Below are 6,444 nucleotides of genomic sequence, written 5' to 3'. Positions count from 1 at the left end.
CAAACGCGGTCGTGTGAATATCAGTGGCGAATTTCGTGATGGTCGCCCGTCCACTGCTGTGAACAACAAAAACTTCGATGCTGTGCGTCGTATGATCAAAACAGACAGGCATGTGACATACCATGAGAATTGGACATCTTTAGGCATAGGCATGAGTTAAATACAATCAATACTACACAAACATTTGGGTGTGAAAAAGCTGTGCTCTCGGTGGATCCCACACCATTTGACTGAGGCTCAAAAAACGGATCGCATCACATAGTGCAATGCCATGCTTACCAGATTCAACGAAGGGGCGTCAAATTTGGTGTGGGACATAGTAACAGGTGACGAAACATGGATTTATAGTTACGACCCCAAAGCAAAGCAGCAATCGAGCGTACAGGTCTTTCGAGGCGAGCCGAAACCAACCAAAGTGGCGGGCGTGCAAAGTGCCTCTAAGCGGATGATTGCTTTTTTTTTTTTTAATAAAACTGGACACGTGGCTATTGTTGCTTTGGAGAATCGTTGTACCGTGAATAGTGATTGGTACATGACCATTTGTTTGCCGGAAGTTATTGACAAACTCCGTAAAATAACCGTAAACGCCGTATCATATTGCACCACGATAATGCCAGTTCTCACACGGCCAGACAGACAAATGAATTTTTGCAGGTGAACAACGTTGACCTTATGAGCCATCCCGAGTACAGTCCCGACTTGGCACCTTGTGACTTTTATTTATTTCCAAAAATTAAGTTACGCGGTCAACGATTTTCATCACCTGAAGAGGCTGTCGAAGAGTATGAAAAATATGTTTCGGAGATTATAACGGAGGAGTGGCATAAATGTTTTCAAAATTGGTTCATTAGTATGAAAAAGTGCATTAACGCTGACGGAGAATATTTTGAAAAACAATAAATTCATTTCTGACCATTTATAGTATTTTTTTCTTATTCATTCCGGAAAGTTATAGTGCGCCCCACGTACAAGGAAAACACATTCCTTTATAACAAATTTCTTCCGGCAGACCTAAATACAGGACAAAATAATTGTAATAACGGGCTTACGTGCACAAAATCCATAATTACGTAATACGATATTTAACATTAAACTATTATAAAGTAGATCAATAGATATTTCAAAATGTAATACCTATAAACTGAATGGAACAGTAGATAAGTAATGCTCCTTAACTCTCTTCGTTTATTGAATATCACGATGTTTTCCTACCACAATATTCATTTTGTTTTGTAAAATAACTAAACTAGTCTAGTTTTTTTAGTTATAATTACTAATAGCAAAGGTCGAACACTTAGAAAAATTGATTGGATCCAGCCGGATTCGAACCAGCACCCTCAGGCAATCTGTGCCAGATACTCTGCCAATTAAGCCACGGAACAAACCAGAAGGCCTTCACATTTTTCTATGTGCTTCTTGCAGATCTTTGTTTTTTGAAAAAAGAATAATTACAGCTTGAATATTAAAAGCTCTTGGAACATGTGAAGCCCCAACCTGCTTTGGACCACTTCGGCGGGCTACAATCGAAATCCTTATTTTTAGAGAAAACTCCTGCCCAGCAGTACGATGTATAAAGGGTGGACCATGAAGATCATGACTGATATCAGTCCCTATCTACCGACCCGAGAGAGGGTTTTCCGGAAAGACTACGGGCTCGACGGCAAGACCAGGGTACAGCGGGCGTCCGGGACAAGCCCTTCGCCAGTGATACGCCTTTGTGTTTCTGGCGGACACGGACTTCGTTTTTCGGCATCGGGAAGTGAGCGTACCTTACAGCTCCGACACCAATGGGGAGATTTGGTAGTGGACTCAGAGTCGACGGCTCAGCGGTGGCAACCGCTAGTTGTGCAATGTGCAGCGGAAAGTGAGCGTGCCTACAGCTCCGGTACCTATCTGGAAAATAAGGTACTGTAGGCACGTGCACCCGGGGCGGCTCACCCGAGGCACTAGCCTCTCGAAGGACCGGATGAAGTCAAATGACAGAGGTCTGTGACAACTCTGTACACTGGCTGTTCTGGGGTCAGAACCTAAACTTGTAAGATTCCTGTGCGCGCACAGGTCATAGTGCCCTTCTCATATGCCCTAAGGGTAAGTAGGGAGGGTCACTATAATCATAACTAACGTAGAAAGATGTGGAGCGTGATATTAGTCCGTCACACGTAAAGAATCGTAATCCCAAATTCGTAAATTTAAAGGGGAACATTTAAAGGTATAGAAAAGACCAAAATGTGCATAACGATTGACATTTTCCAGGCGTTTATAATAATAATAATAATCATTTTATTTCAGACAACAAAAGTCCAGCTTCGTTAGTAACATCGCTATGAATTAAAATTATGTTAGTACTCAAAATTTTTAAATCACAATCAAACCAAAACTCGAATTAATAAATCCAAAAATATCCAAAAATAATAAATATTGCATGTCAAAATTTCCAAATAAATTAAATTAATAATAAGAACTTTAAATGTCATACTTAAAACATAAATGTCATAAAAGATTACAAATTACGTCGCGAGAGCAGAGTCCTTCCCAATGGTGGGCAGGGCATAAAACAAGATATCCAAAACTGGCACAGTTAGCACGAGTATTTTTATGTGCACCTGCAAGCACTGTGTATAGCGGGCGGTTATTTTCCGAAGCGGGTAATGTCTATGAAACAAAAATAATAATAATAATAACGCACACACTCAACATAGCCCCGCACTAGGGAAACCCTGTGTCGCGGGTGTCATGGACACACACATAGACAACCACAAATTACACCCAAACTCACGAGAGAAATAAATGTAGACCATACAACTATTTCTCTCGGCCCGGGAATCGAACCTGGGACCTCTGCGTGGCAGTCCGGCATGGTAACCGTTCGGCCACGGAGGTAATTTAAAAAGGAACAAACCATTACCTTTGCCTTTGTTAAATTTGAAATATTATTAATGTATACTTTCTTTTTAAATTACTAAATTGCTACAAATTGCCTAGAATTTGTAGTAATAAATCTCTTTTGAATATTTTAAATATATTATTGGTTTTACTTTATTATGTCTATAGCTGTAATGCTTTATTTTAACCGAGTACTCTTCTCGTGAACCGAGTTATTCGGCCGAGTACACCGAGTACCAAGTAGCAAACGAGTACTCGGTGCATCTGTAGAATCGATTAATGCAATGGCATATGACACATATGTATACGCATTATTTTTCATGTTTTATAATTTTTTTCAAATTTAAATCTTTATTTCGGACAAAATATCCGTACAATGTTAGTAAAAAAATCACGAACTATGTTAATATAAACCATCTACACATTGATACGTGGCCACCGTTCGAGGAAGGCCATTACGGTACCCGCTTCCGCAAAATAGCGCTAAAGCCGTCCACGCGCGCCTCCGTAAACTTTCCCGAAGCGCTATAGCAGTATTTTTACTGCAAAAATAAAGTGATTTACGAAAAAATGCACCTATTCTTGTAGCTTACAGTAAATTACGTAAGAAGAGCGGATTTATTAATTCACTTAATTTAACATAAAACGCTTGTAACCTAGATAGTTAATGAACTTTAACGTACTTACATTTAGTATTCTCCAAAGGAGCCCCTGCCTCAGATGTTAGCCGAGAATTAAGCGGGGCATTACGCGTTCGCGAAGAGTGCTTCCTAATTAAGCCCTGTATATCACTCGACATGCTGTGCAACGTGCTAAAGAGATTGTTTGCATTATGTTTATATAAGGTGCTAACAAATTAAGAGATTAACAATTTAAAAGGTATCAGTTTCCAAGAAGGATTTTGAATAGATAAAATAAAATTAAAAGTCTTGACAAGGCCCATGGCCAAGTTATGGCGTTCAAAAACACTTTTTATGCGAATTTATAAGTTTTGTTTTTTCTCACAATAATAATTACTCATTTTAATATTAAAGTGGCCATGTATAAATAAAAGGTTATATATAAAAAGAAAAAAAAATTATTAATAATTAGAATTGTTATTGACAGGGAAATAAGAAGTAATTAACTTGTTTCATTAAATTTCTCGATAAGCGAACACCCACTTAATACACTACTTAAAAGTAATTTTAATGAGGTAAGTAATTAGCTGTCTAAAATATCCGGTCTTAATTTGTTAGCACCATGTATGTTGCATAAATGTAAAATTAATTAAGCTAGACATTCCTTATAAGATAGTCATTACCTTACATAGACGACGCGTCGGCGGTTCTGTTACTTTTAAAGTACTTATACAGTACAGTACAGTTCTGAATACATAGTCGTCCTTTTCAATATCTATTACTTTCAAAAGAACCAGAACCGTTTTATAATGTGACTTATTAGTTAAGGATCTGGAATAATATTTTTTTAAATATATGTTAAATATATTCTCATGTGGATTTCAGGATTCTAATATGGGGTAAAGCGGCAGATATTCAAACCATATTTGTATTGCAAAAACGAGCGATTCGTTCTGTGTACCGTCTAGGCTCTCGGGTTTCTCTCAAAGAAAAGTTTAAGGAGACTGGTATCATGACTGTGACATCACAGTACATTTACTCAGATATTTTATATGCTCGTAAAAATATACATAATTTCAATAAGAAAGAAGATATCCATAATATTAACCTTAGAGCTAAGTCCAAACTCATGGTACCACGTTTTCGTTTAACCGAGGTAAACAACTCTTTTATGGGGAACTGTATACGTTTTTACAATAAGATTCCGGAGCATATATTAAGTTTATCGTTTCCTAAGTTTAAAAACTACATTAAAAATATTTTGATCGAAAAATCATATTACAAAATTGAAGATTACGTGTTATATAAAGATGTATGGAAAGTGTATTCCATAGCATTTAAGTTTATTTGAAAAGAGCAATCCCTTGAGTTTCTTGCTCTTTCTTCTCAGGGAGGTCAGCGTAGTGAACGAGCAGTAGCTTAAATGTGACGTTTTGAAGTGTAAATTTATTTTACCTATGTAATAAATATTCTTTGACTTTGACTTTGATCAAATAAATATATATAAAAATATTATTCCAGATATATATTAAAAAAAAGGGTTTATAATTCATTCATTCCTTGTTAAGTTTGTATAAGTACTGCCACCTTACTTATTTCTGGCGCCAAGCAGTAACGTGAGCATTACTGCGTTCCAGTTTTGAAGAGTAGGAGTGCTGCTAAAATTACACTCACATGGAACTTTTTTTACACATAATCATTACATTCAGTTACCAACATTACAGTTTTTCAATATTTACCTAAATTGTATCTAACAAAATTATTTTTCATTTAATTTTTAACACACTTTTCACTACCTTATTTTCTAAGTGTGACGGAAGACAGTTAAACAATGTTGGAATTAAACAGTTCTTAGCTCTTTTACCACATACCTTATTTGTTTTAAAAGTTTTGTAGCTGCCCATCGTTTCTTGTCGTGCTGGATAATTACAATTATTTGGTACTTTATATTCAGGACTTGAATATTCTTGTAATATTACTTAACAAGAATTATGTTACATATTTAAAATGGCATATCATAATTTTGCGTTTCTTTACACTCTCTGCGCACCAACTTATCAGCTAACAGCTTTAAGAACCGTATTTGGAGTGACTTAATTTTAGGTAGCGCCATACGTGCCCCACAGTGATTTATTACAGAAGGGCAGGGTGGAGAGTATATAGGATCTCACGAGGAGTACAATAATCAAGCATGTCGACTCTGCCTAACATCTGTCACAATCTAGTACAAAGAACATCTATATGTATCGACCAACTAAATCGAGCATCTACCCTCAAATAATCTCCCACATATGTATAATTACTAACTTATATAGATTTTAAGACTTTCGCGGTTATTCACTAAATTATTATTACTAGTATCAGGTTTCTTACCACGGTATGACTTCTTTTTATTTTCGGAACGGTTGCACGCTCCACGATCACGGGTCACACGGTCATGGTTCCGAAATATCGGGAAAATAAAAAGAAGTCATACCGTGGTAAGAAACATGATACTAGTAATAATCATTTAATTACTAACTTGTTCTATAAACGGACATGTTTTGAAACTTATATCTCAGGGTGTCGGGCTCAGTAGAAGAGCCCCTCAGATCTTTGCGATTCAAAGCTCTAAGCGGCACTGCAACTGTTATGGACAAGCGTGTCGCGTACCACCAGGCGCACGACTTGTTCGTCACGTCGCTTGACATCACAAAAAAATTATAATAAATAAAAAATGAGCTAGTAAAACAAACGTATTTTATACTATAGGATACTTTACTAATCAACTTTGTGTGACAGATAGTTCTCTCAACATCCGCTAGATGACATTGACCCTTTTACTTAATTTCTGCATCACGGTGTTAAGATTTTCCATCGAATGGTGACTACTTGAACCGAACTTTGTTTATGTGTGAGAAACATCAGAACTGTCGATAAATTTCTAGAAGTTGAGTCCTTG

Source organism: Hyposmocoma kahamanoa, unplaced genomic scaffold (assembly GCF_003589595.1).
Source record: "Hyposmocoma kahamanoa isolate Upper Pololo Valley unplaced genomic scaffold, ASM358959v1 277, whole genome shotgun sequence".
NCBI classification, from domain to species: domain Eukaryota; kingdom Metazoa; phylum Arthropoda; class Insecta; order Lepidoptera; family Cosmopterigidae; genus Hyposmocoma; species Hyposmocoma kahamanoa.
The sequence above is the reverse complement of the archived record's forward strand: the minus strand, read 5'-3'. Positions refer to the sequence as shown.